Here is a 12,665-nt window from a genome sequence, read left to right as displayed (position 1 = left end):
TAGTCAATTTTTATTTCTGTTTTATATCCCTTATTTAACGCACTAAACTGATAAAAACCCTTTTTAATGCATTGAACTGATAATTACAGCTTCTAAATTAAAGTATCCGCCCGCATATTAAAATATCCGCTAGACAATAAAATAAAGGGAATGTTGTAATTTTTGAAAGAGTAGGGATAGGAAGTAATTTGATTATTATACTTTGTGCTTTGTATAATTTTTACCTATTATAAATCTAGCTAGGTGGATGATCCATATGGCAATACCTCAAATTATATTTGGAATGCTGAGAAGATGAGTATATGTAAAAGAGATAAATTAATTTAATAATGAACGGGCTAAAAGATAATTTGTTGCACTAAAGTTTCTGGTATACGTGAGGTTCGAAGAAGAATCGAACCACAAGGGTCTATTATATGCAGTTTATCTTGCATTTTTACAAGTGATTGTTTCAAAAGCTTGTACCTTTGACTTTTTATCACATGACAATAACTTTATCGATCACTTCAAAGTTAGCGCAGTAAGAGTTATGTTATTTCACTTGCTTGAACAATTAATGGATTGAACTTCACTTTCTTGTTTATATTCCTCAAATATCTTCTTATTTAAAAAGGGGCCATCTTCTTCAATTTCACTATCTTTTGACAAAATGTCAGATTTCATTGCAATATTTTGAGACCTCTAATTTTGATCACATGGATCAATTAGGCATAATTTCATCTTGTTCACCAAAAGACTTCATTTTTTTCTTAAAGAAGAATTGGAACTTTATCTATCAAACTTTTAAAAAATAAGATATTAAAGAGAGAAATAGTGAGAAAAGGATTATACACTTTTTATATACAACAACAACAACAACATACCCAGTGTAATCCCACTAGGTGGGGTCTAGGGAGGGTAGAGTGTACGCAGACCTTACCACTACCTCGTGGATTATACACTTTTTATATGAATATGATAAATCAATTATTCACTTTATATACATGTTATAAGTTGTATGTATGATATTCGCTAAATATATACTTTATATACATAGTGTATGTAGCATTGAGTGTTTATAAATAGTGTATAAGTATTTTTTATTATATATAGTATAGATATACTTTTCGTATATATATATTCATTTTTAGTTGTTATGTTGCGCTTTTCGAAAATCAATTTGACTAATTTTCAAAGTTGAATTAAATTACATTAACTTGATATTTTAAATAAAAATATTAGATATTCAAAAACTATATGAAAAGTACTATAAATTGCTATTTTTTGCATATCAATATGATGAAAAAATACACCGTAAAATGTTATTCATAGTTCTTATCATTTGACTCTAAAAAAGTAATCGTGACAACTAAAAGTGAACAGACAGAGTAGTATAATTTTAGAAGTGATTGGTTAATTATTGAACGGTGACTATTTCGTTAGGGGTTTAGGTGTATTGGTTTGAACAGACACTTAAGTAAATGTACCTAATTATCCCAAAACGTAAATTAATTGGATTTCTCTTTCTCTTTATTTGGATTAATTATTAATATTTTGTAATGACTTGATTCTGTCGTTAGGGAAAAGTCAATGGAGAAAGAACTGGGGGCCAGAAATCTTTTGAATAGTAACTTGGAATTTCCTAGCCTAGTCTAGATTTGGACGAAATCGGAGTCAGGCGAGTCTAGAAAAATCTAGTAACAATTGGTTGATCTAATTATGATTTTGATCACATGAGTAGATAGCACCCGTATGACTTTATGGAATCGAATTCGGGCGGGTAGAACTCCCAAAACTGATCTTAGCGTGAACGGGTATGTTCTGAGTATCATGGGATGAAGGTGTGTTGTAAGATAAGGGGATTGGAATTCAAATTCCAACATTTTGTCTCTATGCATGCCGCTGTAGTGGGATGGGTCCCACTATAGCGGGACAGACGCGACTTAAGTCGGATATAAAACCCCAAAAATGTTTTATTCTACACTTTTCAACTTTGAGAGCAAGGAGACGACCCCAGACGAGTTATTGAGCGTTTTTCACCATTCTTTAGGCTAAAGGTAAGGTTTTCACTCCCCGAATTCGTGTTTCGATCCATAGAACTTAGTTTCTTGGGTAATTATCGTTGAGGGGGGGTTGATTTGGAAATTATGGTAGAAAAAGGCTTAATCTAGGTGTGGGGATCATAGGTTTGGTCTAGGGTTATTGAGTTTGTTACAATCCGTTATTAGACCTTTGATTATTGATCATTGCGTATAAATTGTTGTTTGTAGACCTAGAACAAGTGGAAAGTATCCGGAAAGGGAAGATTCAAGTGTCTTAAGGGATTTAAGCTTGGATTCGAGGTAGATGATGGTTGTGATTTCATGTTGGTGTGATATATGTTTGTAATTGCTCATTATAATGCATGTATGTATGTGAATGTTGCATTATTGATCACCCTAAACGTAAATGAGGATAATTGAATAAGTGTATACCATGAATCATCTTTTGTTGAATAATTGTGAGTATATACATTGTGATTGTGATTGTGATTTGTTGAATGGATCGGGTATTACGTTCTGACACACTAACTTGGATCGGTTGCCACGTTCGGCATAAATATGGGATCGGTTACCACATTCCGACATAAATATGGGATCGGTTACCACGTTTCGACATAAACATTGGATCGGATACCACGAACTGGTACACTAACAGTTTGAGTTTGGGTTCCGTAAGAGAACCATTGAATTGTATTCCGTGAGAGGACCATTGAAGTATGTTGTGTATCTATTTGTGATGATTACGTTCATATCTAATGGTGATTGAGTTTGAAAGACTATTTGTTTCTCTAAAATAATAACCAATGTGTATTATTGAGAACGTGGAATGTAACATTGATCCTGAAAAGATAAGTAATATTGTATATGTTTGGTATATGCTTGTTTTTTAATATTGTGGTTAAATGCATGTATTTCACTTATTGGGATAGTCGTGTGATCCTACCAGTACACGGTATTTGTGTACTGATACTGCACTTGCTTGTTCTTTGTTGAATACATGACATCTTCATGCGGCTATTGATAAACTTCAACTAGGTAACTATTGAGCGTCACCGAATTTAAGGGTGAGCCAGTTCTTTCAGGCTGCCATGGATCTTTCTTGTTTAAGTCTACTTTTTTCGGACTCAGACTATTTGTTTAAGGTTTTGTTTAGTTTCAGGGTTGTACCCCTTGTTTTTAGACTTGTCGTTAGTAAAGTTTTGGTACAATGGCTTTCAGGTTCTAGGGGTTGAATTTCCGCATTAGCTGGGTTAGTTAATTATTTAAACCTTTGGAGTTTATGGAAACTCCATTTTTATTGCCATTTAAACCTGCTTTCGTATCTTTAAATATATAGTATTTGGTTAAGTTGTTAGATTTGGGTTGTAGTAATGGTTCTCCCACCGGAGGGTTAGTGTGGGTGTCAATCACGACGGTCTGGGTCATGACAAAGTTGATATCAGAGCCCTAAGTTCGTTGATCTCATTGTACCAAAACGAGTCTAGTAGAGTCTTGCGGAACGGTACGAAAACGTCCGTACTTTTCTTTGAGAGGCTATAGGACTTTAGGAAAAACTCACTTCTTTCTACTCCTTCGTGTTATGACTTGAATCCAATTAGTATTTGGGTGATACAAATTGGTATATTTCCTCCTTCACTCTATCGTTCGAACTAGAGCAACAACAGTGATAACACCATCACTAGCAATAGAGGATGTGTATAGACTACCGATAGTTGAATAGGGTCACCATTCAGAACAAGTATCCAAATTTCTCAATGTTACAGCAATATTCCAGCGCACTTCTCCTTTTCCTTCTCAAAATTACCCAGCAGCCCAAAATAACAGCAACAACAATGCACCAGCCGACCCTCACCTCTGCTTTTTCTTCACGCACAAGAACCTAGAAACACGGCAGTTTCCAAATGAAAATCGCGTCCAGCTCCAGCAAAAAATTTGAATCGTGAGTCGTCCTCTTCTCTAGCTCGTACTCGAATCCAGGTGTCTTCATCTCCGCACCTCAAGTGTCCTTGTTCCGAATCGGACGACTCTTCTCTCTTTTCCGTTAGAAATTAGTACAAAGACAACTTGTAACTTTATCCAAAAGTTAGTTTTGCATTTCGAATTTCAAATTCATTCAAGATTCTATCCGTTTCCCCCCAAATTCGAACCCTATTTTTGCCTATATATATTCTCCTCTTTTTCATTGTTAAGATTGGAAGAAAAATGGGAAAAGTTGGAAAAAGGGTTGGCATTTTTCTTAACCGAAATACAATAGCTTAAGCAAAAGATGACTATAAAAATATCTAGAAATACATTTAAGAAGAAATGGGAGGCAACTAGTTTCGGTCTGAGTGTCGTTCTCCTTTTTCGCTTGCCATCGTTTATTTGATTTCAAGATTCTACCAAGATTTCTTGTTCATTGATTCGTGTCCGAGCTTTGTGGTAGAAGTTGTTGCTCCTTTGCTCGTGCTATCTCAGTTTCGCTGCCTCAAAAAAGGTAATACCTCTTCTCTTATCTACGTTTTATTTTGATTTTAATCATTATGGGTTGAACATGTCTTCTGTTTGGGTTTTCGTCAAATTTTTGTGTTTACTTCTTTACTTTCGACTTCAATACTCTTGGCAGCGAGTTCATTTTGTTTGAATATGAGCTTTCCCATCTGTTTGCTTCGTTGTTTGGACTTTTCGCTGATCATCGTATTACTCGTTTCATTGTCTTGATTAAATGTGTGAAACTGGATTAGTAATTATGTAAACTTGGTTGGATTCTCAGTTCGTTCGTTTTGGATAGCCTTTGTGTTTGTTTTGCTCCTAGTATGCTACATTAAGTGGTTAGTGACATGTTGTCTCTCTTCCGTTGTTTGGTTGATACTCTCTGGAGCCATGAATGATGACTACCGATTTTGTTTCAATTCGAAAATGGAAGAGAACCTCCCTGTTCTCATATCTTGTTATTAACCTAAAAATATTCATAGTTCCCTTGCGTGTTTAAGTTCTTTAAATCAATTTTTCTGAATATATGTTAGCTTAAATTGCTTTCTTCTTTATCATAGTATTCCTATTTGTCATGTGAATTGATTATTGTATATGTGAGTTCAGTTGGTAATAATTTTAAATAGGTACTGGTTTGATGATATGTTTGTTTCTTTTAATTAATATGTTAAGTAAAAATTGTCATCTTCGTGCCTATTTGTGATACATGTGAGCCTCATGCTTTCTTTAAAAAATTCCAATAGATTATGAGCATAAAAGTATTAGTGTATGATTGTCCGTGTGTCTCGCATTCTTCCTCATTTTTCATCATGCTTTCGTGTTTATCATAGTATTATATGGTTTCTATATCTATTTTGATAGCTACCGATTTGTCCATATGGTGAGCTTGTTTTATTTCTAATTTATTTATTTAAGGTTGATATAGCCTATGGTCTATTATCCTTGAGATGCATATTTTGGGGTCATAGTTCTTTTTCAATTCTTGATGTGTGAAGATTTTTGCTTGCCATCTTTTCCGTTGAAAAAAGCTCGAGATCTTTTTATTTAAGCTAATTGATAATTGAGTGTATATCACCTTATCCTTAATTAGTCACTTGTTAATACTTATTTTTTGTTGTTTATTGTATGTATTGCTCGAATGAGTACACTTGATTGCCTTTTGCTCCCTTTTCATTTTGGTATTAGGCCATGGAGGCCCAATTCTATTTTATCTGAGTCAGCCCGCCACAAAAGTCGAAGAATAGGTTCCCTAAAGTTGACGTACAGGTCTTGGAGTGGAAAAAAGAGGCTGGATATGCACGATATACAACAATATACATGAGACGTATACGTTGTATATCGCATCAAAAATGGGCTAAAAGAGCCTTAAATTTTCGACTTTTGTATTTTTGTAACTATTGGGCCAAAAGCCCATTTATCTTTATCATTATCGTGTTAGTCTAGGACATGTACCAAGTATTGGGGCAAATGTCCCAAAAAGCAGAAATCAGGCCCAAGTGTTGGTTCGGGCGAACAGAAAACCAGACCTGGGCCTGAACCATCTCTCCCTCTTTATTTTATTTGTTTTCATATTTGTCTAATTGTTTATTTGCTAGTTAATTCTAAGGTTTTTCCGTAACTCAATTCCCCAAAAGACGAAACAACCATATCTTTAAAATCAAACAAGTATTTTATTTGGCTTTAAAATATCTAGTACTTAACTAATATTTTTATTCCATCACCCTTTCCCTTTAAAAATACAAGTTCAAGTCTTAAGTTGTTATTTCTTTAAACAAAGTATGCTTTTATTTTCAAATCGATTTGCCAAATAGTTAATTACCAGATAACCGCATGTTAGCGGCCATTTCGGGTGCTTTTAAACTCTTCCCGAAATGCTAAATTTGAACACCAAAGCCCTTTTAAATATTTTTATTAGATTTACTATTTTAATCTTTTGAAAAATCAATTTTCTTATTTTTTCTTTAAAAATTAAGTGGCGACTCTCAAAACACCGTCGTTTTCTCTTTTTAAATAAAACAGATGACCTTTTAAACCAATTGCAAGGTGCATCGATTTTCTCTAAGATTGATTTAAGGTCGGGTTACCATCAGTTAAAGATTGAGGCGGTTAAGAATTGGGTTCGACCAAGTTTAATGATTGAAATTAACAGTTTTGTGGGGTTCGCTAGCTACTATTGTCACTTGTGGTATAAGTTAAGTCCAATTGGTATCTCCCGATTCCAATTAGTATCACAACGATGTGAACTAGACGCCGTAGTCCTAGCCAAAAAGACACAAGCAAGTTAATTGGAACTGAGAAGGTTCCAATTGGCATCTGGTCTTAGGGGACATATAAGGCATAAATGATCAGTGACGGTAGTCTATGGAACGAACTAATTAAAGAATTTGGACTTATCTGCAAGTTGTAACTACTTGAGTGTCGTGAAACTTGTTGTGAAAAGAAAGTCATCACGAGATTATGTGGAAGGGTTTAGATAAATTACGATGTGGTTCATAAGCGAGAAATCTGGACGTGCGTTGCGACCAACTGATAATCGTGTGAGAGTCTGGATATATCCTGCGATATGTGTGTGGTAGTGTTGAAACAATGTAAAAGATTTTAAATTGCGTACTTCGTTGGGTTGACCGGGGGTAGACAACGATAGTCCTAGCTAAAGGGATTTTCTTAAATACCTAGTTATAGCTAGGAAATCTAGGGGAAATATAGAAAAAAGAGGAACCCAGAAAAGGTTAGCAGGGGTTCTGTTTCCGTCAGGGCCAGTGGAGCAGGATTTTCCCCGCCACGGCAAGACCGCCAGTGCCGAATTTCTCATGCCAGAGCGGGACAAGGCGAGACAGAATCTCAGCCCTGTCTCTCCTATTATCTCCTATTCACAATTATGGACCCCGAATCGTACCTGAACTAACCCCCGTGATCTAATTCAGTGTTCAACAATCGAATATAAGTTATAAGGTGTGATAAAATTGTGGAGAACTTGGGCATATGAGGAGGGAAATCAGCGAGGCCGTGGAGGTCGGGGAAATGGTAATGTAGGTAGAAGAGTAGTGCAGCCAGTCAAGGAGGTTTCCCGTAAGAGGACAGGGCTCAGTTTTATGTTTTTTCGGGTAAGACCGAGTTTGAGGGTGTGATGCAGTGGTCACAAGAGCTACTCTTGTCTGTGCTCGAATGGCTATTATTTTGTTTAATTCGGGTTCTACTTATTCGTATGTGTCAGTTTAATTGCCTTGATATTTGATATGGTTTATGATATACTTGATGCCCCCATCTATGTTTCTACCCAGTTGAAGAGTCAGTCATAGTCACTCATGTATATCGCATTGTCCTGTTGTGATTATGGATTTTCAAATTTGGGTTGATTTGGTTATGCTCGATATGACAGACTTGATATAATCTTTGGCATGACTTGGTTGTTCCCCTATTATACCGGGCTTAATTATAATACTAAGTCGGTAACTCTACAAATCTCCAATAGGGAAAGATTAGAGTGGGAAGGGGTGTACAAGCCTAAGCTAGCTAAGATCATATCCTCCAATCGGGCTAGGAAATAGGTAGGGCAAGGTTGTTTGGCTTATTTAGCTCATGTTTGGGATGTTGAGGTTTAGTCTCTCTCTTTTGAGTATGTTCCTGTGATGTCTGAGTTTAAGAAAGTGTTTCCTACAGATTTACCTGGTATGCCTCCAGATAAAGATATAGATTTCTGCATTGACTTGAAAATTGGCACTTGCCCCATTTACATCCCTCCGTATCGTATGGCTCCAGCAGAATTGAGAGATCTTAAGGCCCAAAACCAAGAGCTTTATGATAAAGGTTTCATCCGTCCTAGTGCTTTCCCGTGGGGTGCTCCTGTCTTGTTTGTTAGGAAGAAGGAGGGTGGTATAAGGACTGGTGAATTTATCTCAAGCCATAAATGAATGGATTGATACCGGAATGACCAGTTTATGGATAAAGACAGTCTCATTGAGTATACCTGGGTAAAGGAAATTAAAGTATTTAGCAAGAAGGTGCGTATAAAATAGGGTTAGTCCTTTGGATTTGATGAGTTTACCTGAGTTTGAGGCATCGTGTTGATGAAAAAGGTTGACTTCGTAATGATAGTCAAGGCTGACAGAGCATAATGACAATAAGAGTTCGTGATGGATTGTGACGAGATGCAACTATATAATAAAATTATTGGTTAAGTGATTTTTGTATAGTAATTACGACTTGCGAGTATCCAAGATCGTGGTTTTCTAATACTTGGTGAGTAACGTGGTTGTATGAAAAATTATAAGAGATGGTAGGACACCACTCGAATAGAATGTTAAAGAGCTAGAGTTATAATTAAGGAAAATATAGTAGAATGTAGTACAGCCTTTAGAGAGAGGCGAGAGCAAGACTATTTTATTTGATTGCAAAGACTAAAGAGATATCTTCAGATTGGTAGATAATTGGGCTTAGAGACGCATGATTTCATTCGTTTGTTGTGGCTATGGTAATAGTGTCACAAGTCCGTCAGATTTGGTTAAAAACTATTGGAAATGACTTGAGAGAGGGGTGTACAGACATTAGCTCGAATGTGATGATAAGTGTTTTGGTTTTGTTTTTGAGTTTAGTAATGAGTACGATGGAATTTTAGCAAATGATATTGTAAGATCGATGGAGATGCGATTAATAATAAGAGAAGATCCATGATTTCATAAAAATCTTAAATGTATAAGCTAATGTTGATAGATAAGGGAATTATGTTATACGGTTGAGTTACAATTTAGAGTTTTCATTGTAAGTCCACATTCGTGGTGATATATTTTGTTAAGGAACAAATTTGTAAGGTGAGAAATTATCAATTGTATCAAGTAGTGAACCTTTGAAAGGATTTACACTTGGTTTGAGTCGTAAAGTTTATTACTTTTGATTGTTAAAGTATATAAGAAAGGGTTTCATTTTAAAGTGTTGGTTTGGAGTAAGGTAAATGGTCGAAGTGTTCATGATGGTTGTGAGTATGATTCACTAGCTAAGCCCACATGTGTTTTCACTTTGTAGGTAGATCCTTAGAGGTGGATCAGGTGTACCGATCCTGCGATGTTCTCTTTGTTGAGTGGGATGATTTGGGAAGACGTGGTTATTTTAGATGACTTATGTGATGTTGTCTTGGAGTTGTTAATGTATTTCAGTGGTTTTACGTATATCACCTTACTTATGATAATCCATAGAAGAGTTACCCTGCGTAATCTATGGTTGTCCGACAATCTTAACATTCATCTAGTCGTCAAAGTCATGTATTGATTATGTGTGGTTGAATGTGGGGATCATTGGGTCCAATTTTACTGTTCTTAAGAGGTAATCTACAATTGCTAAATCCAGCATTCGATAGTGTGGTTAGAGGGCTTGTATGCTTGGACATATCCCTTTATGAGTATCTAATGTTTAAAGATCAAATGTTTATAACTTAAGCTCATGGGAAATTGGGTTGTGAGATGGAGATGTTGATAAGAACTATGATTGGTTGGGTATTATGAGTGTGTGTTGGTTGGTTCAGGTTCACTTCTATTTGTAGCGAGTATTGACGTGGAATTTTATCATGTACGATCAACTTTGGTGGTTGTTGGGAATCGTTTTTGTTGTTAGTTAAGTTTACATACAACAATATTTATCACTCGAGTATTGAGATGACTTCATTAAGGCATTGTAAGGGAGGATGTGTAGGTATTCAATTGGTTGGTTTGAGGTTGGAGATATGAAACCCTTAGGGGGTAATGAGATTCGGTAAGAAGGGCATGCGAGACAAGTATCCCCAGTAATTCGAAGATTCAGATACTACTCTACCCTTACTTTAGCCAGACTTTCCTAGTTGATCACTCGGGGACGAGTGATGGGTAAATTGGTATCTATTGTAACGACTTGATTCCATCGTTAGGGAAAAGCCACTGGGAAAGAATTGGGGCTAGAAAACTTTTGAGTAGTAACTTGGAATTTCCTAGCCTAGTTCAGATTTGTATGAAATCGGAGTCAGGCAAGTCTAGAGAAATATGGTAACAATTGGGTGATCTAATTATGATTTTGATCATATGAGTAGATAGCTAAGACGTTAAGGAACCCGTACGACTTTACGAAATTGAATTCGGGCAAATAGAACTCCCGAAACTGATCTTAGCGTGAACAGGTACGTTTTGAGTGTCAGGGGATGAAGGTGTGTTGTGAAATGGGGGCTTGGAATTCAAATTCCAACATTCTGCCTCTGTGCACCGCTGTAGCTAGATGGATGTCGTTATAGCGGGATGGGTCCCACTGTAGCAGGACAGACGCGACTTAAGTAGGAAATAAAATCCCAAAAACGTTTTATTCTGCACTTTTAGACTTTGAGAGCTAGGAGACGACGAGTTATTGAGCGCTTTTCACCATTCTTTAGGTTAAAGGTAAGGTTTTCACTCCCCGAATCCGTGTTTCGATCCGTAGAACTTAGTTTCTTGGGTAATTATCGATGGGGGAGGGTTTTGATCTGGGAATTATGGTGGAAAAGCCCCAATCTGGGTGTGGGGATCATGGGTTTAGTCTAGGGTTATTGAGTTCGTTACAATCCAGATAATTAAACATTTGATTGTTGACCATTGCGTATAAATTGTTGTTTGTAGACCTAGAACAAGTGGAAAGTATCCGGAAAGGGAAGATTCAAGTGTCTTAAGGGATTTAAGCTTGGATTTGAGATAGGTGATGGTTGTGATTTCATGTTGGTGTGATATATGTTATGCGAATGTTGCATTATTGATCACCCTAATTGTAAATGAGGATAATTGAATAAGTGTATGACATGAATCACCTTTTGTTGTATGATTGTGAGAATATAGATTGTGATTGTAATTGTGATTGTGGTTTGTTGAATGGATCGGGTGTTACGTTCCGACATACTAACATGGATCGGTTGCCATGTTCTGGCATAAATATGGGATCGATTGCCACGTTCCGGCATAAATATGGGATCGGTTGCCACGTTCTGGCATAAACATTGGATCGGGTACTACAAACCGGTACTCTAACAGTTTGGGTTTGGGTTCCGTGAGATGACCATTGAATTGTGTTGTGTATCTACTTGTGATGATCACATTCATATCTAATGGTGGTTGAGGTTGAAAGACTATTTGTTGCTCTAAAATGATAACCAATGTGTATTATTGAGAACGTGGAATGTTACATTGATCCTGAAAAGATGACTAATATTGTATATGTTTGATATATGCTTGTTTTATAATATTGTGGTTACTTGCATGTGTTTCACTTATTGGGATAGCCGCGTGATCCTACCAGTACACAGTGGTTGTGTACTGATAATGAACTTGCTTGTTCTTTGTTGAGTATATCACATCTTCAGGCGACTATTGATAGACTTCAACTAGGTGACTATTGAGCATGACCGGATTCAAGGGTGAGCCAGTTCTTTCAGGCTGCCATGGATCTGTCTTGTTTAAGTCCACTCTTTTCGGACTCAGACTATTTGTTTAAGGTATTGTTTAGTTTCAGGGTTGTACCCCTTGATTTTAGACTTGTCATTAGTAGAGTTTTGGTACAATGACTTTCAGGTTCTAGGGGCTGAATTTCCGCATTAGTTTGGTTAGTTAATTGTTTAAACCTTTGGAGGTTATGGGAACTCCATTTTTATTGTCATTTAAACATGCTTTTGTATCTTTAAATGCATAGTATTTGGTTAAATTGTTAGATTTGGGTTGCAGTAATGGTTCTCTCACCGGAGGATTAGTGTGGGTGTCAATCACGACGGTCTGGGTCGTGACATATTCTAATTTTAATAACTTTGTAAATTCTAGAAGGATTCTGCTAACAATAATAGTTTGAGACTTAATTCTTCAAGGAAATACACTATCAAAACCAGTTTTGAAATAAATTCCTGCAATATTATTTTAACATTTATAAAAGAAATGGACATAATACATAAATATACATTTTAATTTGGTTTCAGTTGATATTTATGTTATTCAAAATATTTTAATGTGGTTTCAGTTGATAGTTATTTCTTTCAATTTTGAATATGCACAAGTAGACATTTAAGCTTATATAAAGTTGAATAAGTAGGTATATGTGCCCTACGTGACATCATACATGTAGGACTCACATAGGGTGTGAATGGCCACATACGGCGCCACATAGGACGTGTGTTTACTTGTTCAACTTATACAAATTTAAGTG

This window comes from Solanum stenotomum, chromosome 3, assembly GCF_019186545.1.
Source record: "Solanum stenotomum isolate F172 chromosome 3, ASM1918654v1, whole genome shotgun sequence".
Classification (NCBI taxonomy): Eukaryota; Viridiplantae; Streptophyta; class Magnoliopsida; order Solanales; family Solanaceae; genus Solanum; species Solanum stenotomum.
This window is presented reverse-complemented; position numbering follows the sequence as displayed.